This window comes from Triticum urartu, chromosome 3A (genome assembly GCF_056163025.1).
Source record: "Triticum urartu cultivar PI428250 chromosome 3A, HENAU_Tu73, whole genome shotgun sequence".
Lineage (NCBI taxonomy): Eukaryota > Viridiplantae > Streptophyta > Magnoliopsida > Poales > Poaceae > Triticum > Triticum urartu.
The window spans coordinates 397,419,010-397,445,327 of NC_141875.1; the positions used below are offsets into that span (position 1 = coordinate 397,419,010).

The 26,318-nt window shown below is 46.7% G+C and overlaps 1 long non-coding RNA gene across 1 annotated transcript; it reads left to right on the forward strand.

Moving 5' to 3' along the window:
* Nucleotides 1–434: 434 nt before the first annotated feature.
* On the forward strand, nucleotides 435–3,017 carry LOC147979832 (uncharacterized). The gene is made up of 3 exons (XR_015599742.1): nucleotides 435–728; nucleotides 798–973; nucleotides 1,055–3,017. It is a non-coding gene; the product is annotated as an uncharacterized LOC147979832 (long non-coding RNA).
* The last annotated feature ends 23,301 nt before the right edge of the window (nucleotides 3,018–26,318 follow it).

A 26,318-nucleotide genomic window follows, 5' to 3' on the forward strand; every position in this document is an offset into this window, starting at 1 on the left:
GTCTAAACTACAGTCTTCTTGTGAGTACTTTGCAGCTATCATCACTTGGTCATATACTGAGTTCACGAGAATCTCCGCCAGCTCCATGGTGGCGACATTCAGCTTCGTCTGGTTTGTTTTCACCTCCTGGGTTAGCGCATTGTTCTTCTCCCTAAGAGCCTGCAGGTCGTAACGATCCTTAAATTGGTTGGCCTAACCGCTTCAAGTCTTGGGGGCTACTGGCATATTTAAAAACATTATAATCGAGTACTTTTCAGGCGCTCCCAGGACCCTATCAGACCATCAACATTTTCAGCCGTTTGATCTGGACTTGTGAGCATTTTTGGTCATTGGATCAACCTCTGATCACTGCAGTTTCCGCAAGTTGGCTCGGGCAGCTGCTCCCATAACAAAACTGCAATTCTGTGGTGAATTGGGCCAACATGGGCCTTTTGAATGCTTCCTCGGGTGCGATGAGGAAGAGCCGCTTCAGTCCCCCGCATCTCTCTCCTTTCACGCGAATCACAAGTTCATGACCGCTGCGACCGCGTTCGCCCTAGGTCTCCTCGCCGCCATGACGGTTTCCCCATGTCTGAGGCTTCACTCATATACATCTCCCTCCCGTCCGCCTCCTCCTCATCCGATCCGTCGCATCACTGGGAAGATTCTATTTGGGACCGCAGTGTCAACGTACCAGGTGCGCATGAATATCGATGCCGGGAGGCCGAGGGCCTTCATACAAATTCCAGGTAAATTACCTTACCTTCACTACATTCCTTCTGCTCACATGACTTCTGTTGAAAAAATTGTGTTGATAGATACTACTATGTCGGTGGAGATGAGAAGGCAGTGCAAGACGCATCCCTAGAAGCTCCTTCAGCGGATGCGGCGGCGAGAAGCGTCCATATTTCCGTGTCCACCTCCTTCCTCTCGTGGGTGCCCTAGGTGTCTTCTCTGCCCTGCCAAAGCCCAGATCTGGCCGTGGTTGCCACTAGTGAGCCCCATTTCTACTCCTCCTTGCCCCTTCCTTTCCATTTGTTCTTGGGATCAATGTCCATGTGCTGATATTTGTCAGGTCTTCCTTTTGAGAGAGGAGACTGGAAGAGGTTGATTCATGCAATAAGAATCTTCCAAAGGCTCCGAGGTTAATTTTTGTTATGCGATCTCTTATGTGGTTATGACTGAATTTTCACAATAGTTACTTTTGTAATTCATGATGTCAAGGTTTTCCCCATAGCGATGAAGAAAAACTTAACAATCAACATTAATCAATGTTCTACCTGCACTTGCATACTTACCATCTTTGATTGTCTGAACGATAATATGAAAACTGTGTGATGGGGCACAATCAAGATACCATCTCTTGTGCATTTTCTGTAGCGTATTAGCATATAAAACCTCTTACATCACAACGAACTCTAAAACAATGAATTGCGGCCCTGCTCTGTTCCGATTGCGCCGCCTGACCATGGCCTCGGATTGCATCGGCGGCTGCGCTAGGTTTGCACGGACGAGGCGTACAGCACCTCTGTGGACCGTTCGGCCGCACGGACATCATTTGGTTGCACGGACGCTAGCGGCACAGCCGGATGGGGCACATACGTGAGCAACACGGCCGGATGGGGTGTGGCGGCCAACAGCCATGAAGTTCAATCGCAAACGATGATTGATTGAGAGGTTAATTGGCCATTAATGCCAATTGATGCTTCGGACAGGTCAGTTTCATCGCCCATTCATATTCATGCCAATTGATTAATTGAGAGGTTAATCCTGCATTCCAAATGATTAATTGAGAGGTTAATCGTGTCTCCATATATTCATGCATGCCTATAAAATCCCAACCTTGCCGCTGCCCCTTTCCTACTTTGCTCATTTTTCCAAACCAATCTCCAGTACAAAAGCGATGGGTGATGCTTAGGTTCCACCTCTGTTTGGTTTCAAGGTGATGTGCTGGTTCCAATTCTCAGTTGTTCTCTACATATATATACTGATATGTTCTCTGTCTAATTCTCAGTTTGAAATGATTATAGCTTCTCTCCAAGTAGGAATTTTAGCTACGGACTGGTTAGTTTCTTTGGTTGTTTGAGCTGATCCAATGGCAATTTTAGACGCCTGATGTTAAGTCGGGCCTAGTGGACTCTCTGTTGACTGTTGTAGCACTCTCCGTCTGGCATTAAACCATGCCGCTCCTCCGTCCTTTCGTTAGCAAACCCTCTTGTGGCGTCCGAGGCAGGACGGGCACGGCGGCGCCCGTCCTGCGCCCTTGACCTCGAACAGCGGAGGCAACTGTGACTTGCCAGCTTGCCTTGTGTCCTGATCAGTTCGTCTCAATCGATCTCCCTTCCTGTAGCATAGGTGGTTGCCATTGTTTGCTGGGGGTGTGCCGTGACCATACATGCCGGTTGACGTTGACGGCGTGCTTCCTTCCAGTAGCACTTCTCCTCATATTGATCGGTAAGTTCTCCTCATCGGTACCATTATGTTTGTTTTTCATTTTGTACTACAGCCGATAGACACTTCTTTTTTGATATGTGCATCATTTATCCAATAAAATATCTTGTTTGATCATGTCACCTGCTACAGATCAGCATATGTACATGAAGTCAATTGTCTAGAGCACTTGACCTTTGTTTAATTGAACAACTGAATTGGCAACTAAGTGAATGCATACGTTCAACCACAAATTAAACACCTCTAATGATTCAGAGTATTTGCTCATTTCCTAAGATGGAAAAACCTAGGTATAATCACCCATGTTGTTTGCTTACACATCTTTCTTTTTTTCCTTTATACCACCTATTCAGTTCATTGTATCTGAATATTATTCGAATAATGTTGAGCCGGTGCAGGTTATATGGATTTGTGATTAGCTCTTCTCAAACTCTATGAACCTAGGCTTTGGAAATACACATGCTGTCTTGACTATTCCTAGGTGCCTGCCTATTTTACCATTTGATGATCACAATTACTATATCATAGTTGCTGTAAGATGAGTTATAAACATATGGCACCTACATATATTATGAAGTGTGATTTGATATATATTGCGAAGAAATAACAATGCCTACTTGTTCTGGATATAATTTTGTATCAGTTGATAGCTGATCGTACATATTTATTTGTTAACATAAGAAATCTTTGGCTTCTCCTCATTATACCATTTTTATTTGTACATAAGAAACCTATGACTTCTCCAACCACTGAGTACTGAAGTTTCCATATGTCTGGATTTCTCAATGGTCAATCAATTTATTACCATATAGTTGCGCACTTGAGCAGTTGTAACGCCCTCGATGCGGCTATATCTCCCACGTGTCGAGGCACGACTTAGAGGCATAACCGCATTGAAAGCAATGTCGCAAGTTAGGCAATCTTCACAACATCCCATGTAATATAGATAATAAAAGGGGAGATACATAGTTGGCTTACACTCGCCACGTCAATCAAAATACATAAATAGCATTACACCAATCAAACACTCATGGCCCGACTACGGCGCCAAAATAAAAGATAACCCAACATGCGACACGGTCCCGATTGCCCCAACTGGGCACCACTACTGATCATCAGGGAAAGACACATAGTAACGGCGTGAGTCCTCGTCAAACTCCCACTTGAGCTCAAGCGCGTCACCTGGAATGGAATCATCAGGCCCTGCATCTGGTTTGGAAGTAATCTGTGAGCCATAGGGACTCAGCAATCTCGCACCCCCGCGATCAAGACTATTTAAGCTTATAGGTAAGGCGAGGTACAATATGTGGAGCTGCAGCAAGCGACTAGCATATATGGTGGCTAACCTGTTCGCAAAAGAGAGCAAGAAGAGAAGGCAATGCGCGAACGAATAACTAGAGGGCAACCTGCGGCAAGCATTAGCCAACACCGTGTTCACTTCCCAGACTCCGCCGAGAAGAGACCATCACGGTAACTCACACAGTTGATTTATTTTAATTAAGTTAAGGTTCAAGTTATCTAAAACTGGACATTAACAAATTCCCATCTGCACATAACCGCGGGCACGGCTTTCAAAAGTTCAAATCCCTGCAGGGGAGTCCCAACTTAGCCCATGACAAGCTCTCACGGTCAACGAAGGAATAGACCTTCTCCCGAGACATTCCGATCAGACTCGGTATCCTGGTTCTACAAGACACTTCGACAAGTGAAAGCTGGAACATGCAAAATCAGATATCAAGTAGGCATGTTTACGAGCTCGATGCACTCACTACAGAGTATGTCATGACAATCTAAGCATACACTCATCAAGAATACACATTATACAAGCTAGACCTGGCAAGAACAATAACATAGCATGCACGGATCAACTACAACATCCTCGGCAAAATCGCTAACAAGTAGACAATCTGCCCAGATTCACGAAATGACAAAAGTAGAGCTCGATTGACTCAAGCTAGAGTGCTCCATAATTTCTAACCAAGACATGGATGGATAGAGCACTACAAGATTAACACAACATCCTTACTGATCATCCTCAAAAGAGGCACATATCACTAGGAAACAACATGAACATATGGCATATTGAAATAAACAGATCAAGGACTTAGTGGAAATGCTAAGTCCCGGAAATCAGCATTAGCGAATGCTCCACTTTGCAAGCTTGTGCTAGTCACCACACACATCACAAAAATACATGGGTTGCACCTCTAGAAAGATGGAAAGACATATAACAAAACACATGTAGAGCTCAGGGGCATATCATGCACACAACAATCATGGCAAAAATGACAAATATCTAATTGGAGCAGCAGATCTGACAATTATCTCAAATAGCACTCTTCCAACAACATTTCGGGCATCAAGATGAACTCAAATGAAAATGATGCAATGAGATGAAATGATGTGCTCTCTGAGACGAACATTTTGATATGCTATATGCCCAAAACGGATCTACGGATGCGGAGTTATCACAGGTCAAAGTATGCAAAATAATCTGGGAACTTAGTGAAAAAGGTCAACCCCTAGGGTTTTTCAGATATGGATCGGATCTCGCCGGAGCACGCAAAACGAGGTTCACCAGAGGGGATTTGGAGGACGCCGGAGCTCGTCGGGGAAGCGGGGGCCGGCCTTGCCGGTCTTGGGAGGCGGCACGGACGACGAGGGGCGGCGGACGGCGGTGGGTGACGCCGCGCCGGTCGGGAGGCGGCGGGGCCGGTCGGGCGACCTTGCGGCCGGCCGCCGTTGATGGTGGGTGGCGGCTCCGGTCGCCTCGGGCGGCCGGACACGAAGAGGACGGCGGCGGCTTGCGGGCGAGAGGAGGCGGGAGGAAGCGGGCCGCGGGGGCCCCTCCTGGGCCCGGGCGGGCCGACCGGCGGCGCTGTGGGCGCGAGGGCGCTGGCGAATGGCGGAGCGCCATGTGGCGGCGGTGGGGGTGGATCCGGACGTGTCCGTCGGTGGCGGTTCTGTCCGGCGGCGCGCGATGATGGGTGGATCTAGGTTTTCGGGGGAAAGGAGAAGGAGAAATTCGGAGGGGTCTTTATATAGAGGTAGAGGGAGCTAGGAGTGTCCAAATGAGGTGCGATTTTTGGCCACGCGATCGTGATCGAATGCTCTAGATGATGGAGAGGGTTTTGGGCCAAATTGAAGGGGTGCTGGGCTGCAACCCACATGAGGCCTTCTCGGTCCCTCGGTTAACCGTTGGAGCATCAAACGAAGTCCAAATGGTACGAAACTTGACAGGCGGTCTACCGGTAGTAAGCCAAGGCCGCTTGGAAAGTCTCGGTCCAATCCGGAAATTTTTAATCCCCACACACAAAAGAAAGGTAGAAATGACCACCGGAGGAGAACGGAGCACCGGAAAGCAAAACGGACAAAGGGGAAAATGCTCGGATGCATGAGACGAACACGTATGCAAATGCAATGCACATGATGACATGATATGAGATGCATGACAACGATAACAACACATGGAGACAAAAACCTGAACCCGAGAAAATAAAATAACTTAATGCCGGAAACAGCAAGAGTTGGATTACATATTAGGGGTGTTACAACACTCCACCACTACGAAAGGATCTCGTCCCGAGATCTAGGACTGAAAGAATGCCGGGTACTCAGAACGGAAGTGATCCTCGCGTTCCCAGGTAGCTTCATGGTCGGAATGGTGTGCCCACTTGACTTTGAGGAATCTGATAGACTTGTTGCGAGTCTTGCGTTCAGTCTCTTCAAGAATAGCAACGGGGTGCTCACGATAAGAGAGATCTTCTTGGAGCTCAATGTCCTCGAAGTTGACGGTGCGGTCAGGAGTCTTGAAGCACTTTCGAAGCTGAGAGACATGGAACACGTCATGCACATTTGCAAAGTTTGAAGGAAGCTCGAGTTGATAGACGCGATCGCCTCTCTTGCTGACGATCTTGAAAGGTCCCACGTATCTGGGGGAAAGCTTCCCTTTGATACCGAAGCGACGAGTACCTTTCATTGGAGAGACGCGGAGGTAAACGTGATCTTAGATCTCGAAAGCCAAATCACGGTGCTTACTATCATAGTAGCTCTTCTGGCGGGATTGGGCTGCTTTGAGGTTATCTCGAATGACTTTGCACATTTCCTCTGCCTCTGTGATTAAGTCATTTCCCAGAAGTTGACGTTCACCGGTTTCAGACCAGTTGAGAGGGGTACGGTACTTCCTGCCATACAGAATTTCAAATGGGGCCTTGCCCAAACTTGCTTGAAAACTGTTGTTGTAGGAGAATTCAGCATATGGAAGACAATCCTCCCACTTCATGCCGAAAGAGATCACACAAGCCCTGAGCATATCTTCAAGAATCTGGTTGACACGCTCGACTTGACCGCTAGTTTGAGGATGGAAAGCTGTGCTGAAGCGGATGTTGGTGCCCATGGCCTTCTAAAAACAATCCCTAAACTTGGAGGTAAAGTTGTGGCCACGGTCTGAAGAGATCACCTGTGGAATACCGTGCAGAGAGACAATTCGAGAGGTATAGAGCTCCGCCAATTGAGCTGCAGTGATTGACTCTTTGATAGGCAGAAAGTGAGCCACTTTAGTGAGTTTGTCGATGACAACGAATATAGCATCATTGCCATGTTTGGACTTTGGAAACCCAGTCACGAAGTCCATCTCAATGTGGTCAAACTTCCATTCTGGAATGGCAAGAGGTTGGAGGAGACCAACTGGCCTTTGGTGTTCTACCTTCACTCTTCTGTAGACATCACACTCGTTCACGAACTGAGCAATCTCGCGCTTCATTCGAGTCCACCAATAAGCCTGCTTGAGGTCCTGATACATCTTCGTGCTCCCAGGGTGGATGGAGAGGAGAGAATTGTGAGCCTCGTTCATGATCACTTTACGAAGGTCACCTTGGGCACAACAATACGATCCTCGAAGAAGAGAGTATCCTTGTCATCGAGGCGGTAGCACTTGTACTTGGGTTGACTCTTGGCAATCCCAAATCTTCACCTTCTTCACCATAGCATCAAGAAGCTGGGCTTGGCGAATCTGGTCTTCCAAGGTAGGAGGGACTTGAAGGTTGGCGAGGAAACCTTGAGGAACAACTTGCAGATTGAGTTTGCGGAAAGCTTCACAAAGCTCGGGTTGATAAGGCTTGAGAATCAGGCTGTTGCAATAAGCCTTCCTGCTCAATGCGTCAGCAATCACATTAGCCTTGCCTGGAGTATACTCGATACTCGAATTATACTCTAGAATCATTTCGACCCATCGAGTTTTTCTGAGGTTGAGATTAGGCTGAGTGAAAATGTACTTGAGACTCTTGTGGTCAGTGAAAATGTCCACTTTTCTTCTCAATAAGAGATGTCTCCAAGTCAAAAGAGCATGCACAACTACCGCCAACTCGAGGTCATGAGTGGGGTAGTTCTTCTCATTGGGATTCAACTAGCGAGAGGTATAAGCCACAACTTTCTTCTCTTGCATCAACACTTCACCAAGACCTTGGAGAGAGGCATCGCAAAAGACCTCATAAGGTTTGGATTCATCAGGAGGAGTCAGAACTGGAGCAGTGACCAATTTCTCTTTCAAAGTGTTGAAAGCAATGTCACACTCCGGAGACCAAACGTACTTGACGTGCTTCTGGAGAAGATTTGGGAGAGGCTTCGCGATCTTAGAAAAGTTTTCAACGAATCTTCGACAGTAGCTTGCGAGACCGAGGAAGCTACGAAGTTGCTTCACGTTCTGAGGTGGTTCCCAATTCACAATTGCAGACACCTTCTCAGGATTCACCGCAATGCCCTTGGCAGAGATGATATGACCAAGATAAAGAACCTCATCGAGCCAAAATTTGCACTTGGAGAACTTGGCGTAGAACTGGTGTTCCCTCAGCTTATCGAGTACCAAATGCAAGTGCTTGGCATGATCTTCCTTGTTCTTCGAAAAGACCAGAATGTCGTCGAGATAGACCAAAACGAAGTCATTGGTGTAGGCGTTGAAGATGAAGTTCATCATGCGAGAGAAAGTCGGAGGAGCGTTGACGAGGCCAAAAGACATGACAGTGTATTCATATGAACCAAAGCTTATCCTGAAAGCCGTCATGGGAATATCTTTCTCACGGATTTGAATCTGGTGATAACCCATACGGAGATCAAGCTTGGAGAATACCTGCGCACCTTTGAGTTGTTCGAACAGCTCATTGATGTTGGGAAGTGGGTATTTGTTCTTGATGGTATTCTTGTTCAATGGACGGTAATCAACACAAAGTCGGTCCGTTCCATCCTTCTTCTTCACAAAAAGAACACCACAACCCCACAGAGAAGAACTAGGTCGGATGAGACCCATTCTCTCTTGAACATCGAGTTGTTTCTTCAGCTCCTTCAACTCTTCAGGTCCGAGCTTGTAAGGACGCTTGTACACTGGTTCCGTGCCAGGCTCAAGATCGATGACGAATTCAACTGGCCGGTGCGGAGGCATTCCTGGAAGCTCTTCTGGAAAGACGTCTTGATAATCGCAAACGACTGGGATTTGCGAGATACCATCCAGTTCACCCTTCTTATTGAGAGAAAACAGACAGATGGTATCATCGCGAGCGGCAAAGACAATTACATCCTCAGACGAATGAGTCAATTGAATCTTCCTGGCTGCACAATCAAGATGCGCTTTGTGCTTAGAAAGCCAATCCATTCCGAGAATAAGATCAATGTCCGAGTCACCAAGAACCATTGGGGAAGAAAGGAACTTGTAGTCGCCCAAGGTGATAGTAACATCCGGCACATCCAGACTTGCACTCAAACGTTTGCCAGGAGAAACGATATCCATTTGTTTACCCAAATGAGAAGAAACGAATTCATGCTTGGTAAAAAATGGCTTTGACATGAAACAATGCGATGCACCAGTGTCAAAAAGAACTCTTGCAGGAATATCGTTAACAGGAAGGTTACCCATGATGACATCCATTGTTGAGGAAATCGTTAACTGGTAACTGCTTGGTTGGCTGGCGAGTAGGGGATTAATAGGCTAATCGGCAAGTTAATCGGCCATTTAATCAATTAATCGGATGATTTATCAGTTTATCGGCTACTCGGTGACCCTACGAGTAGGGATTGATCGGCAAGTTAACTGGTTAATCGGATGAATTCCTGAACAGGGATGACATCTGACGAGTCCTCTGCCTGAGCTGCATTCATCAAGTTGACCTTGGCGTGCTTGGGGTTATGCTTGACCACAGCTGTACTTGCCGATCTCATAGGAGGAGGAGGAGGAAGACGCCTCTGATTGAAGCACTTGTTGGCATGGTGACCCTTCTGTTGGCACTTGTTGCATGTGACCTCTGAAAGCGGACGGTGATACAGATCACTCGATCTTGGAGCTTGAGACGAAGTCTTGTTCTGAAAGCCAGGGTTGGGTGGGTGGGAAGATCCACTGCCACCTTTGCTCTTCTGATATGGCTGACGAAACGGAGGAGGAGGAAGCCAATACTTCTGCTGCTTGGCCACTTGAGTAGAGGAAGAAGGAGTAGCATCTCTGACTCGCTTCATGGAAGCATCACACCTCAGTTGAGCGGCCTCTTGCTTTAGTGCCATGTTGTAGAACTCATCGTACCTCAAGGGCTCAAAGAGAACAAGAGCTAGCTGGATTTCTTCTCTGAGACCACCCCTGAACTGGTATATCATGCTCTTCTCATCAGGGACGTCCTGCTTAGCAAAGCGGGCGAGCTTCTGAAACAACTTGTTGTAGTCATACACAGACAAAGAGCCTTGCTTCAGGTTGCGGAATTCCTCACGCTTGCTTTCAACCACGTTCTGAGGAATATGATGAGCTTTGAAGTCTTGAAGAAATTCATCCTAGGTAATCACACGGCCTCCTCTGGAATCCTTGTATTGCTGGAATCATTCTGCAGCTTGGTCTTTGAGTTGGAAGGAAGCGAACTTGACAAAGTCCTCAGGCCTGACGTTACTGCACTCGAAATTCTTGCACAGATCCACGAGCCAATCGTCAGCATCAGTTGCCTCAACACAATTGCTGAAAGTCTTTGGCCTGTTAGCAAGGAACTGGTTGAGTGTAGCAAAGTGATTCTGATTGTTGCCTTGGTTGCCTTGGTTCGCTTGATTACGCTCTTGAAGAATTTGCATGATCAACTGCGTTTTTGCATTGGTTGCGGCCATCACAGCTTGCCATGCCTCCGGAGGAGGTGGAGGTGGTGGCGGATCCTGATTCTGATTCTGATTGGTGCTCTTAGCGGGAGCCATCCTGAAGAGGGTGACAACCGTTAGCACATTGACAGATAAAATGAAGCTGAATCCAACGGGTTGAAAATTGCAACATATAGTCTTCACATCCGAACATAAAAACGAATGCATTCCACTTGAAATGGTCACATATCCATAAATTGAGAAGCCACTTAGAATTTAGGTAGAGGAATAAATCAACAAGGTACGGATCAAGAACGAATACTCGGTAAGAAATCCCAATCTCAAACCAAATATCCGTGGAAGAAGAACTAGAGCTACAAGAATTCCCACCTATGAAACTCCCGAACCTTTCCGGTTATGCAATCATGTGTTGGGGATACAGGGGAAGCATAATATCTCACCCAAATCTAGCAAATTCTACATCCAGCTGTATCCATCCTTCAACACATAACCGAGAAAAACTTCGGAAACCATCTACCTCAACCTTCGAAAAGCATCCGTTATACAAGTTATGGCGATACTCCCGAACTCCCGCCCCAGTACTGGGTGGCGTCGAGGTTATCTGACCAACGAACTGCATAAAAGAGAGTTTCGATGTCGGCGTACTAAACTCAGGTATTCCAGAACTGCAACGATAAAATTGTGACGACAACACCTCGGAGCTCAACTCCCAGGGACACTGCCACAACCCCTAAAGACAAGAGGCACCAATAACAATGTTCTCGTCACAAAACCATCGGAACGATTCCAAGATACCCGCGTGATCCTAAATTTTTTTTAGTGAAATTTGAGAAGAGAATAGTTAAAACTCTACGATAGGATGCCTTACCAGAGCGATGAGGAGACTGGGGAGTAAAAAGAATTCCTAAACTCTCCGATATATAATTCCTAAATGACTCAAAACAATTTTTCTAGACACAACTCGGCCACTAAAAAACGATCAAGCAATGGGGGCTCCTAAGGTCGGGGAAGGCTCTGATTACCAACTTGTAACGGCCTCGATGCGGCTATATCACCCACGTGTCGAGGCACGACTTAGAGGCATAACCACATTGAAAGCAATGTCGCAAGTTAGGCAATCTTCACAACATCCCATGTAATATAGATAATAAAAGGGGAGATACATAGTTGGCTTACACTCGCCACGTCAATCAAAATACATAAATAGCATTACATCAATCAAACACTCATGGCCCGACTACGGCGCCAGAATAAAAGATAACCCAACATGCGACACGGTCCCGATCGCCCCAACTGGGCACCACTACTCGAACTCCCACTTGAGCTCAAGCGCGTCATCTGGAACGGAATCATCAGGCCCTGCATCTGGTTTGGAAGTAATCTGTGAGCCACAGGGACTCAGCAATCTCGCACCCTCGCGATCAAGACTATTTAAGCTTATAGGTAAGGCGAGGTACAATATGTGGAGCTGCAGCAAGCGACTAGCATATATGGCGGCTAACCTGTTCGCAAAAGAGAGCGAGAAGAGAAGGCAATGCACAAACGAATAACTAGAGGGCAACTTGCGGCAAGCATTACTCCAACACAGTGTTCACTTCCCGGACTCCGCCGAGAAGAGACCATCACGGTAACTCACATAGTTGATTTATTTTAATTAAGTTAAGGTTCAAGTTATCTACAACCGGACATTAACAAATTCCCATCTGCCCATAACCGCGGGCACGGCTTTCGAAAGTTCAAATCCCTGCAGGGGAGTCCCAACTTAGCCCATGACAAGCTCTCATGGTCAACGAAGGAATAGACCTTCTCCCGAGACATTCCGATCAGACTCGGTATCCCGGTTCTACAAGACACTTCGACAAGTTAAAACAAATCCAGCAACACCGCCCAAATGTGCCGACAAATCCCGATAGGAGCTGCACATATCTCGTTCTCAGGGCACACTCAGATAGGTCAAGCTATGAGTAAAACCAACCCTCGAGTTTCCCCGAGGTGGCCCCGCAGGCTGCCTGGTTCGGACCAACACTCAGAGGAGCACCGGCCCGGGGGGGGGGGGGGGTTAAATAAGATGACCCTCGGGCTCCGGAAACCCAAGGGAAAAAGAGGCTAGGTGGCAAATGGTAAAACCCAGGTTGGGCATTGCTGGAAAAGCTTTAATCAAGGCGAACTATCAAGGGGTTCCCATTATCACCCAACCGCGTAAGGAACGCAAAATCCGGGAACATAACACCGATATGACGGAAACTAGGGCGGCAAGAGTGGAACAAAACACTAGGCGAGAGGACGAGCCTTCCACCCTTTACCAAGTATATAGATGCATTAAGATAACAAGATAATATAATGATATCCCAACAAGTAAATAATTTTCCAACAAGGAACAGCCTCCAATCTTCACCTGCAACTAGCAACGCTATAAGAGGGGCTAAGCAAAGCGGTAACATAGCCATTCAACGGTTTGCTAGGACATGGTGGGTTAGAGGTTTGACATGGCAATTTGGGAGGCATGATAAGAAAGTGGTAGGCATCGTAGCATAGGCATAGCAAAAGAGCGAGCATCTAGCAAAGCAAAGATAGTAGTGATTTCGAGGGTATGATCATCTTGCCTGCAAAGTTGTCATAGTTGACTGGATCCTCGAAAGCAAACTCAACAGGCTCCTCGTTAGCGAACTCGTCTCCCGGCTCTACCCAAAAAATACAAACAAGCAACAAGGACACAATCAACCACGTGCAAGGCTCAAAAAAAATGATGCAAACATGGTATGCTATGCGGGATGCGATATGCGATGCATATGCAAGATTTGACAAGGAATGCATGAACCTGGCCTCAACCTGGAAATGCAAGTGTGCCACTGGAAAGGTGAGATGAAATCGCTTGAAAACGATATAAAGATCACCGGAGTCGGAGTTACGGTTTGGAAATGGCAAGCAATTCAAATATGACCACGTTCTGCGATTTACAGCAAGTAGCCATCTAAATGCAACAAGATGAACATGCTACAGCACCCAAACATGTCATCAAAATACATGGTAGGGATCCATTCATGATGCTTAACAAAACAGGAACAGTGAGCTACGGCCAAATCATCTATTAACAGGTTCAAACAAGCATGGCAAAAATGCATTTGGTAAACAAATTTCAGACTTAGTGAAATTAACACTTGTCTGGAATCTCAGATCAGGTAGCACACTTTGGAGCATGAAAACTATATACTACAGGACCTGCACATGGCAAAGTAAAGCATGGCATGGAGCTACTCAAAGAGCTTAACAAAAGTCCCTTAGTGACCTTGAGCCAAAAGGGATCAGAAAATACATTTGCAAGCATGTGAACATGGCAAAAACATAATCAGTTCTCAGACAGTGAAAACTGGAGCATGCAAAATCAGATATCAAGTACGCATGTTTACGAGCTCGATGCACTCACTATAGAGCATGTCATGACAATCTAAGCATACACCCACCAAGAATACACATTATACAAGCTAGACCTGGCAAGAACAATAACATAGCATGCACGGATCAACTACAACATCCTCGGCAAAATCACTAACAAGTAGACAATCTGCCCAGATTCACGAAATGACAAAAGTAGAGCTCGATTGACTCAAGCTAGGGTGCTCCGTAATTGCTAACCAAGACATGGATGGATCGAGCACTACAACATTAACAAAACATCCTTACTGATCATCCTCAAAAGAGGCACGGATCAGTAGGAAACAACATGAACATATGGCATAGTGAAATAAACAGATCAAGGACTTAGCGGAAATGCTAAGTCTCGGAAATCAGCATTAACGAATGCTCCACTTTGCAAGCTTGTGCTAGTCACCACACACATCACAAAAATACATGGGTTGCACCTCTGGAAAGATGGCAAAACATATAACAAAACACATGTAGAGCTCAGGGGCATATCATGCACACAACAATCATGGCAAAAATGACAAATATCTAATTGGAGCAGCAGATCTGACAATTATCTCAAATAGCACTCTTCCAACAGCATTTCAGGCATCAAGATGAACTAAAATTAAAATGATGCAATGAGATGAAATGATGTGCTCTCTGAGATGAACATTTTGATATGCTATATGCCTAAAACGGATCTACGGATGCGGAGTTATCACAGGTCAAAGTATGCAAAATAATTTGGGAACTTAGTAAAAAAGGTCAACCCCTAGGGTTTTTCAGATCTGGATCGGATCTCGCCGGAGCACGCAAAATGAGGTTCATCGGAGGGGATTTGGAGGACGCCGGAGCTCATCGGGGAAGCGGGGGCCGGCCTTGCCGGTCTTGGGAGGCGGCACGGACGACGAGGGGCGGCGGACGGTGGCGGGTGACGCGGCGCCGGTCGGGAGGCGCCGGGGCCAGTCGGGCAACCTTGCGGCCGGCCGGCGTTGATGGCGGGCAGCGGCTCCGGTCGCCTCGGGTGGCCGGACACGGAGAGGACGGCGACGGCTTGCGGGCGAGAGGAGGCGGGAGGAAGCAGGCCGCGGGGGCCCCTCCTGGGCCCGGCAGGCCGACAGACGGTGATGTGGGCGCGAGGGCGCGGGCGAATGGCGGAGTGCCACGTGGCGGCGGTGGGGGTGGATCCGGACTTGTCCGTCGGTGGCAGTTCTGTCCGGCGGCGCGCGATGATGGGTGGATCTAGGTTTTCGGGGGAAAGGAGAAGGAGAAATTCGGAGGGGTCTTTATATAGAGGTAGAGGGAGCTAGGAGTGCCCAAATGAGGTGCGCTTTTCGGCCACGCGATCATGATCGAACGCTCTAGATGATGGAGAGGGTTTTGGTGGGTTTTGGGCCAAATTGAAGGGGTGTTGGGCTGCAACCCACACGAGGCCTTCTCGGTCCCTCGGTTAACCGTTGGAGCATCAAACGAAGTCCAAATGGTACGAAACTTGACAGGCGGTCTACCGGTAGTAAACCAAGGCCTCTTGGCAAGTCTCGGTCCAATCCGGAAATGTTTAATCCCCACACATGAAAGAAAGGTAGAAATGACCACCGGTGGAGAACGGAGCGCCGGAAAGCAAAACGGACAACGGGGAAAATGCTCGGATGCATGAGACGAACACGTATGCAAATGCAATGCACATGATGACATGATATGAGATGCATGACAACGATAACAACACACGGAGACAAAAACCTGAACCCGAGAAAATAAAATAACTTAACGCCGGAAACAGCAAGAGTTGGATTACATATTAGGTAAATCATATCCGGGGTGTTACAACACTCCACCACTACAACAGGATCTCGTCCCGAGATCTAGGACTGAAAGAATGCCGGGTACTCAGAACGGAGGTGATCCTCGCGTTCCCAGGTAGCTTCACGGTCGGAATGGTGTGACCACTTGACTTTGAGGAATTTGATAGACTTGTTGCGAGTCTTGCGTTCAGTCTCTTCAAGAATAGCAACGGGGTGCTCACGATAAGAGAGATCTTCTTGGAGCTCAATGTCCTCGAAGTTGATGGTGCGGTCAGGAGTCTTGAAGCACTTTCGAAGCTGAGAGACATGGAACATGTCATGCACATTTGCAAAGTTTGAAGGAAGCTCGAGTTGATAGACGAGATCGCCTCTCTTGCTGACGATCTTGAAAGGTCCCACATATCTGGGGCAAGCTTCCCTTTGATACCGAAGCGACGAGTACCTTTCATTGGAGAGACGCGGAGGTAAACGTGATCTTCGATCTCGAAAGCCAAATCACGGTGCTTACTATCATAGTAGCTCTTCTGGCGGGATTGGGCTGCTTTGAGGTTATCTCGAATGACTTTGCGCATTTCCTCTGCCTCTGTGATTAAGTCATTTCCCAGAAGTTGACGTTCACCAGTTTCAGACCAGTTGAGAGGGGTACGATACTTCCTGCCATACAGAATTTCAAATGGGGCCTTGCCCGAACTTGCTTGAAAACTGTTGTTGTAGGAGAATTCAGCATATGGAAGACAATCCTCCCACTTCATGCCGAAAGAGATCACACAAGCCCTGAGCATATCTTCAAGAATCTGGTTGACACGCTCGACTTGACCGCTAGTTTGAGGATGGAAAGCTGTGCTGAAGCGGATGTTGGTGCCCATGGCCTTCTGAAAAGAATCCCAAAACTTGGAGGTAAAGCTGCTGCCACGGTCTGAAGAGATCACCTGTGGAATACCGTGCAGAGAAACAATTCGAGAGGTATAGAGCTCCGCCAATTGAGCTGCAGTGATTGACTCTTTGATAGGCAGAAAGTGAGCCACTTTAGTGAGTTTGTCGATGACAACGAATATAGCATCATTGCCATGTTTGGACTTTGGAAACCCAGTCACGAAGTCCATCTCAATGTGGTCAAACTTCTATTCTGGAATGGCAAGAGGTTGGAGGAGACCAACTGGCCTTTGGTGTTCTACCTTCACTCTTCTGCAGACATCACACTCGTTCACGAACTAAGCAATCTCACGCTTCATTCGAGTCCACCAATAAGCCTGCTTAAGGTCCTGATACATCTTCGTGCTCCCAGGGTGGATGGAGAGGAGATAATTGTGAGCCTCGTTCATGATCACTTTACCAAGGTCACCTTGGGCACAACAATAAGATCCTCGAAGAAGAGAGTATCCTTGTCATCGAGGCGGTAGCACTTGTACCTGGGTTGACTCTTGGCAATCCCAAATCTTCACCTTCTTCACCATGGCATCAAGAAGCTGGGCTTGGCGAATCTGGTCTTCCAAGGTAGGAGAGACTTGAAGGTTGGCGAGGAAACCTTGAGGAACAACTTGCAGATTGAGTTTGCGGAAAGCTTCACAAAGCTCGGGTTGATAAGGCTTGAGAATCAGGCTGTTCCAATAAGCCTTCCTGCTCAATGCGTCAGCAATCACATTGGCCTTGCCTGGAGTATACTCGATACTCGGATTATACTCTTGAATCATTTCGACCCATCAAGTTTGCCTTGGAGAGAGGCATCGCAAAAGACCTCATAAGGTTTGGATTCATCAGGAGGAGTCAGAACTGGAGCAGTGACCAATTTCTCTTTCAATGTGTTGAAAGCAATGTCACACTCCGGAGACCAAACGTACTTGACGTGCTTCTGGAGAAGATTTGGGAGAGGCTTCGCGATCTTAGAAAAGTTTTCAACGAATCTTCGACAGTAGCTTGCGAGACCGAGGAAGCTACGAAGTTGCTTCACGTTCTGAGGTGGTTCCCAATTCACAATTGCAGACACCTTCTCAGGATTCACCGCAATGCCCTTGGCAGAGATGATATGACCAAGATAAAGAACCTCATCGAGCCAAAATTTGCACTTGGAGAACTTGGCGTAGAACTGGTGTTCCCTCAGCTTATCGAGTACCAAATGCAAGTGCTTGGCATGATCTTCCTTGTTCTTCGAAAAGACCAGAATGTCGTCGAGATAGACCAAAACGAAGTCATTGGTGTAGGCGTTGAAGATGAAGTTCATCATGCGAGAGAAAGTCGGAGGAGCGTTGACAAGGCCAAAAGACATGACAGTGTATTCATATGAACCAAAGCTTGTCCTGAAAGCCGTCATGGGAATATATTGCTCACGGTTTTGAATCTGGTGATAACCCATACGGAGATCAAGCTTGGAGAATACCTGCGCACCTTTGAGTTGTTCGAACAGCTCATTGATGTTGGGAAGTGGGTATTTGTTCTTGATGGTATTCTTGTTCAATGGACGGTAATCAACACAAAGTCGGTCCGTTCCATCCTTCTTCTTCACAAAAAGAACACCACAACCCCACAGAGAAGAACTAGGTCGGATGAGACCCATTCTCTCTTGAACATCGAGTTGTTTCTTCAGCTCCTTCAACTCTTCAGGTCCGAGCTTGTAAGGACGCTTGTACACTGGTTCCGTGCCAGGCTCAAGATCGATGACGAATTCAACTGGCCGGTGCGGAGGCATTCCTGGAAGCTCTTCTGGAAAGACGTCTTGATAATCGCAAACGACTGGGATTTGCGAGATACCATCCAGTTCACCCTTCTTATTGAGAGAAAACAGACAGATGGTATCATCGCGAGCGGCAAAGACAATTACATCCTCAGACGAATGAGTCAATTGAATCTGCCTGGCTGCACAATCAAGATGCGCTTTGTGCTTAGAAAGCCAATCCATTCCGAGAATAAGATCAATGTTCGAGTCACCAAGAACCATTGGGGAAGAAAGGAACTTGTAGTCGCCCAAGGTGATAGTAACATCCGGCACATCCAGACTTGCACTCAAACGTTTGCCAGGAGAAACGATATCCATTTGTTTACCCAAATGAGAAGAAACGAATTCATGCTTGGTAAAAAATGGCTTTGACATGAAACAATGCGATGCACCAGTGTCAAAAAGAACTCATGCAGGAATATCGTTAACAGGAAGGTTACCCATGATGACATCCATTGTTGAGGAAATCGTTAACTGGTAACTGCTTGGTTGGCTGGCGAGTAGGGGATTAATAGGCTAATCGGCAAGTTAATCGGCCATTTAATCAATTAATCGGATGATTTATCAGTTTATCGGCTACTCGGTGACCCTACGAGTAGGGATTGATCGGCAAGTTAACTGGTTAATTGGATGAATTCTTGAACAGGGATGACATCTGACGAGTCCTCTGCCTGAGCTGCATTCATCAAGTTGACCTTGGCGTGCTTGGGGTTATGCTTGACCACAGCTGTACTTGCCGATCTCATAGGAGGAGGAGGAGGAAGACGCCTCTGATTGAAGCACTTGTTGGCATGGTGACCCTTCTGTTGGCACTTGTTGCATGTGACCTCTGAAAGCGGACGGTGATACAGATCACTCGATCTTGGAGCTTGAGACGAAGTCTTGTTCTGAAAGCCAGGGTTGGGTGGGTGGGAAGATCCACTACCACCTTTGCTCTTCTGATATGGCTGACGAAACGGAGGAGGAGGAAGCCAATACTTCTGCTGCTTGGCCACTTGAGTAGAGGAAGAAGGAGTAGCATCTCTGACTCGCTTCATGGAAGCATCACACCTCAGTTGAGCGGCCTCTTGCTTCAATGCCATGTTGTAGAACTCATCGTACCTCAAGGGCTCAAAGAGAACAAGAGCTAGCTGGATTTCTTCTCTGAGACCACCCCTGAACTGGTATATCATGCTCTTCTCATCAGGGACGTCCTGCTTAGCAAAGCGGGCGAGCTTCTGAAACAACTTGTTGTAGTCATACACAGACAAAGAGCCTTGCTTCAGGTTGCGGAATTCCTCACGCTTGCTTTCAACCACGCTCTGAGGAATATGATGAGCTTTGAAGTCTTGACGAAATTCATCCTAGGTAATCACACGGCCTCCTCTGGAATCCTTGTATTGCTGGAATCATTCTGCAGCTTGGTCTTTGAGTTGGAAGGAAGCGAACTTGACAAAGTCCTCAGGCCTGACGTTACTACACTCGAAATTCTTGCACAGATCCACGAGCCAATCGTCAGCATCAGTTGCCTCAACACAATTGCTGAAAGTCTTTGGCCTGTTAGCAAGGAACTGGTTGAGTGTAGCAAAGTGATTCTGATTGTTGCCTTGGTTGCCTTGGTTCGCTTGATTACGCTCTTGAAGAATTTGCATGATCAACTGTGTTTTTGCATTGGTTGCGGCCATCACAGCTTGCCATGCCTCCAGAGGAGGTGGAGGTGGTGGCGGATCCTGATTCTGATTCTGATTGGTGCTCTTAGCGGGAGCCATCCTGAAGAGGGTGACAACCGTTAGCACATTGACAGATAAAATGAAGCTGAATCCAACGGGTTGAAAATTGCAACATATAGTCTTCACATCCGAACATAAAAACGAATGCATTCCACTTGAAATGGTCACATATCCATAAATTGAGAAGCCACTTAGAATTTAGGTAGAGGAATAAATCAACAAGGTACGGATCAAGAACGAATACTCGGTAAGAAATCCCAATCTCAAACCAAATATCCGTGGAAGAAGAACTAGAGCTACAAGAATTCCCACCTATGAAACTCCCGAACCTTTCCGGTTATGCAATCATGTGTTGGGGATACAGGGGAAGCATAATATCTCACCCAAATCTAGCAAATCCTACATCCAGCTGTATCCATCCTTCAACACATAACCGAGAAAAACTTCAGAAACCATCTACCTCAACCTTCAAAAAGCATCCGTTATACAAGTTATGGCGATACTCCCGAACTCCCGCCCCAGTACTGGGTGGCGTCGAGGTTATCTGACCAACGAACTGCATAAAAGAGAGTTTCGATGTCGGCGTACTAAACTCAGGTATTCCAGAACTGCAACGATAAAATTGTGACGACAACACCTCGGAGCTCAACTCCCAGGGACACTGCCACAACCCCTAAAGACTGGAGGCACGAAGAACAATGTTCTCGTCACAAAACCATCGGAACGATTCCAAGATACCCGCATGATCCTAAATTTTTTTTAGTGAAATTTGAGAAGAGAATAGTCAAAACTCTACGTTAGGATGCCTTACCAGAGCGATGAGGAGACTGGGAGTAAGAAGAATTCCTAAACTCTCCGATATATAATTCCTAAATGACTCAAAACAATTTTTCTAGACACAACTCGGCCACTAAAAAACGATCAAGCAATGGGGGCTCCTAAGGTCGGGGAAGGCTCTGATTACCAACTTGTAACGGCCTTGATGCGGCTATATCACCCACGTGTCGAGGCACGACTTAGAGGCATAACCACATTGAAAGCAATGTCGCAAGTTAGGCAATCTTCACAACATCCCATGTAATATATATAATAAAAGGGGAGATACATAGTTGGCTTACACTCGCCACGTCAATCAAAATACATAAATAGCATTACATCAATCAAACACTCATGGCCCGACTACGGCGCCAAAATAAAAGATAACCCAACATGCGACACGGTCCCGATCGCCCCAACTGGGCACCACTACTCGAACTCCCACTTGAGCTCAAGCGCGTCATCTGGAACGGAATCATCAGGCCCTGCATCTGGTTTGGAAGTAATCTGTGAGCCACAGGGACTCAGCAATCTCGCATCCTCGCGATCAAGACTATTTAAGCTTATAGGTAAGGCGAGGTACAATATGTGGAGCTGCAGCAAGCGACTAGCATATATGGCGGCTAACCTGTTCGCAAAAGAGAGCGAGAAGAGAAGGCAATGCACGAACGAATAACTAGAGGGCAACCTGCGGCAAGCATTACTCCAACACCGTGTTCACTTCCCGGACTCCGCCGAGAAGAGACCATCACGGTAACTCACATAGTTGATTTATTTTAATTAAGTTAAGGTTCAAGTTATCTACAACCGGACATTAACAAATTCCCATCTGCCCATAACCGCGGGCACGGCTTTCGAAAGTTCAAATCCCTGCAGGGGAGTCCCAACTTAGCCCATGACAAGCTCTCATGGTCAACGAAGGAATAGACCTTCTCCCGAGACATTCCGATCAGACTCGGTATCCCGGTTCTACAAGACACTTCGACAAGTTAAAACAAATCCAGCAACACCGCCCAAATGTGCCGACAAATCCCGATAGGAGCTGCACATATCTCGTTCTCAGGGCACACTCAGATAGGTCAAGCTATGAGTAAAACCAACCCTCGAGTTTCCCCGAGGTGGCCCCGCAGGCTGCCTGGTTCGGACCAACACTCAGAGGAGCACCGGCCCGGGGGGGGGGGGTAAATGGTAAAACCCAGGTTGGGCATTGCTGGAAAAGCTTTAATCAAGGCGAACTATCAAGGGGTTCCCATTATCACCCAACCGCGTTAAGGAACGCAAAATCCGGGAACATAACACCGATATGACAGAAACTAGGGTGGCAAGAGTGGAACAAAACATTAGGCGAGAGGACGAGCCTTCCACCCTTTACCAAGTATATAGATGCATTAAGATAACAAGATAATATAATGATATCCCAATAAGTAAATAATTTTCCAACAAGGAACAGCCTCCAATCTTCACCTGCAACTAGCAACGCTATAAGAGGGGCTGAGCAAAGCGGTAACATAGCCATTCAACGGTTTGCTAGGACATGGTGGGTTAGAGGTTTGACATGGCAATTTGGGAGGCATGATAAGCAAGTGGTAGGCATCGTAGCATAGGCATAGCAAAAGAGCGAGCATCTAGCAAAGCAAAGATAGTAGTGATTTCGAGGGTATGATCATCTTGCCTGTAAAGTTGTCAGAGTTGACTGGATCCTCGAAAGCAAACTCAACGGGCTCCTCGTTAGCGAACTCGTCTCCCGGCTCTACCCAAACAATACAAACAAGCAACAAGGACACAATCAACCACGTGCAAGGCTCAAACAAAATGATGCAAACATGGTATGCTATGCGGGATGCGATATGCGATGCATATGCAAGATTTGACAAGGAATGCATGAACCTGGCCTCAACATGGAAATCCAAGTGTGCCACTGGAAAGGTGATATGAAATCGCTTGAAAATGATATAAAGATCACCGGAGTCGGAGTTACGGTTTGGAAATGGCAAGCAATTCAAATATGACCACGTTCTGCGATTTACAGCAAGTAGCCATCTAAATGCAACAAGATGAACATGCTACAGCACCCAAACATGTCATCAAAATACATGGCAGGGATCCATTCATGATGCTTAACAAAACATGAACAGTGAGCTACGGCCAAATCATGTATTAACAGGTTCAAACAAGCATGGCAAAAATGCATTTGGTAAACAAATTTCAGACTTAGTGAAATTAACACTTGTCTGAAATCTCAGATCAGGTAGCACACTTTGGAGCATGAAAACTATATACTACAGGACCTGAACATGGCAAAGTAAAGCATGGCATGGAGCCACTGAAAGAGCTTAACAAAAGTCCCTTAGTGACCTTGAGCCAAAAGGGATCAGAAAATACATTTGCAAGCATGTGAACATGGCAAAAACATAATCCGTTCTCAGACTTAGTGAAAACTGGAGCATGCAAAATCAGATATCAAGTAGGCATGTTTACGAGCTCGATGCACTCACTATAGAGCATGTCATGACAATCTAAGCATACACCCATCAATAATACACATTATACAAGCTAGACGTGGCAAGAACAATAACATAGCATGCACGGATCAACTACAACATCCTCGGCAAAATCGCTAACAAGTAGACAATCTGCCCAGATTCACGAAATGACAAAAGTAGAGCTCGATTGACTCAAGCTAGGGTGCTCCATAATTGCTAACCAAGACATGGATGGATCGAGCACTACAACATTAACAAAACATCCTTACTGATCATCCTCAAAAGAGGCACGAATCAGTAGGAAACAACATGAACATATGGCATATTGCAATAAACAGATCAAGGACTTAGCGGAAATGCTAAGTCTCGGAAATCAGCATTAACGAATGCTCCACTTTGCAAGCTTGTGCTAGTCACCACACACATCACAAAAATACATGGGTTGCACCTCTGGAAAGATGGCAAAACATATAAAAAAACACATGTAGAGCTCAGGGGCATATCATGCACACAATAATCATGGCAAAAATGACAAATATCTAATTGGAGCAGCAGATCTGACAATTATCTCAAATAGCACTCTTCCAACAGCATTTCGGGCATCAAGATGAACTCAAACAAAAATGATGCAATCAGATGAAATGATGTGCTCTCTGAGGCGAACATTTTGATATGCTATATGCCCAAAACGGATCTACAGATGCGGAGTTATCACAGGTCAAAGTATGCAAAATAATCTGGGAACTTGGTGAAAAAGGTCAACCCCTAGGGTTTTTCAGATCTGGATCGGATCTCGCCGGAGCACGCAAAATGAGGTTCATCGGAGGGGATTTGGAGGACGCCGGAGCTCGTCGGGGAAGCGGGGGCCGGCCTTGCCAGTCTTGGGAGGCGGCACAGACGACGAGGGGCGGCGGACGCAGGCGGGTGACGCGGCGCCGGTCGGGAGGCGGCGGGGCCGGTCGGGCAACCTTGCGGCCGGCCGGCGTTGATGGCGGGCGGCGGCTCCGGTCGCCTCGGGCGGCCGGACACGAAGAGGACGGCGGCGGCTTGCGGGCGAGAGGAGGTGGGAGGAAGCGGGCCGCGGGGGCCCCTCCTGGGCCCGGCAGGCCGACCGACGGTGATGTGGGCGCGAGGGCGCGGGCGAATGGTGGAGCGCCACGTGGCGGCGGTGGGGTTGGATCCGGACATGTCCGTCAGTGGCAGTTCTGTCCGGCGGCGCGCAATGATGGGTGGATCTAGGTTTTCGGGGGAAAGGAGAAGGAGAAATTTGGAGGGGTCTTTATATAGAGGTAGAGGGAGCTAGGAGTGTCCAAATAAGGTGCGGTTTCCGGCCACGCGATCGTGATCGAATGCTCTAGATGATGGAGAGGGTTTTGGTGGGTTTTGGGCCAAATTGAAGGGGTGTTGGGCTGCAACCCACACGAGGCCTTCTCGGTCCCTCGGTTAACCGTTGGAGCATCAAACGAAGTCCAAATGGTATGAAACTTGACAGGCGGTCTACCGGTAGTAAACCAAGGCTGCTTGGCAAGTCTTGGTCCAATCCGGAAATGTTTAATCCCCACACATGAAAGAAAGGTAGAAATGACCACCGGAGGAGAACGGAGCGCCGGAAAGCAAAACGGACAACGGGGAAAATGCTCGGATGCATGAGACGAACACGCATGCAAATGCAATGCACATGATGACATGATATGAGATGCATGACAACGATAACAACACACGGAGACAAAAAGCCAAACCCGAGAAAATAAAATAACTTAACCCAGAAACGGCAAGAGTTGGATTACATATTAGGTAAATCATATCCGGGGTGTTACAGCAGTCTGCCAATATACGATTATAATTTTACTAGCAGGAAGCTAAACAAGAAAATATAATTAACGTTGTTAGGTACGTGGAGCAATACTAAATCCTATAAATCATGTGTTAGTATTGTACTAGAATTTACGAAGATTTGTAATTTTGTTCCATGATCCATGTTATTGCATGCCCACATTATTTTTCTCCAGGTATTTTTGGATGTTTAAAAAATTACCTCTCAAAGGTTTATTGTACCAGAGATTTTATTTTGAGGCATGCCACATTTGAGTTTAACACAATAGAGATTATTTTAATTCACACAAAAGGGAAACAACAGCTACATGGGCCAGCCGTATAGTGGTTTGCATGTGCATTATAGCGACAATACGTCACAAAAGGCGATGAATGGGATTTTTCGCCCTCGCTGGAATATTGTTTTTTCCTCCGGCAATCAAGCCAATTATGCTAGGTTGAAGGCGAGATGGCTGGTGTTCCTGGTATGGACTACTCTGAAAGCCCAAGCCAGTCTTCAGCAGGGTTTTTCCTCTCAGAAATGTAGTTTTTTCTATAAGAATAGATACTGAATCCCGAATACTTTGGTTGCTGTGCAGTGAAAGTACCGATATTCACTAACCTTTCTGATTCAGCCCATTGAAGTCGAAGTCTTCTATGTAATGCACTGAGCCATTGGCAGTGTTGAAATTGGAGTAAAGAACAACGTTGAAATTGCTCTGATTATTAGTGAATTATGTTGTACTCCTGAACTTGTTAGAGGGTGACAACTTAGAAGTTTCAGGTCTCATTTGTCCATTTTCATTTAGTCATTTTAATTTTAACTTTGAGAGGGCGCCATGATCTTATTAGGAATATCATCTTATTTTGCATGATTAATTGATGTTTTTTACATTCATATTTTGCAGCATTTTGCTTGGGGTGCTCATGCCTTTTTCCATGCGCAGAGATCAAATCTGTTACAGGCACATGCCAACAGAAATATCGTTAGCAAGACACATAAGCAGGGGATTATGCAAAATAATAGTAAAACGTTTGT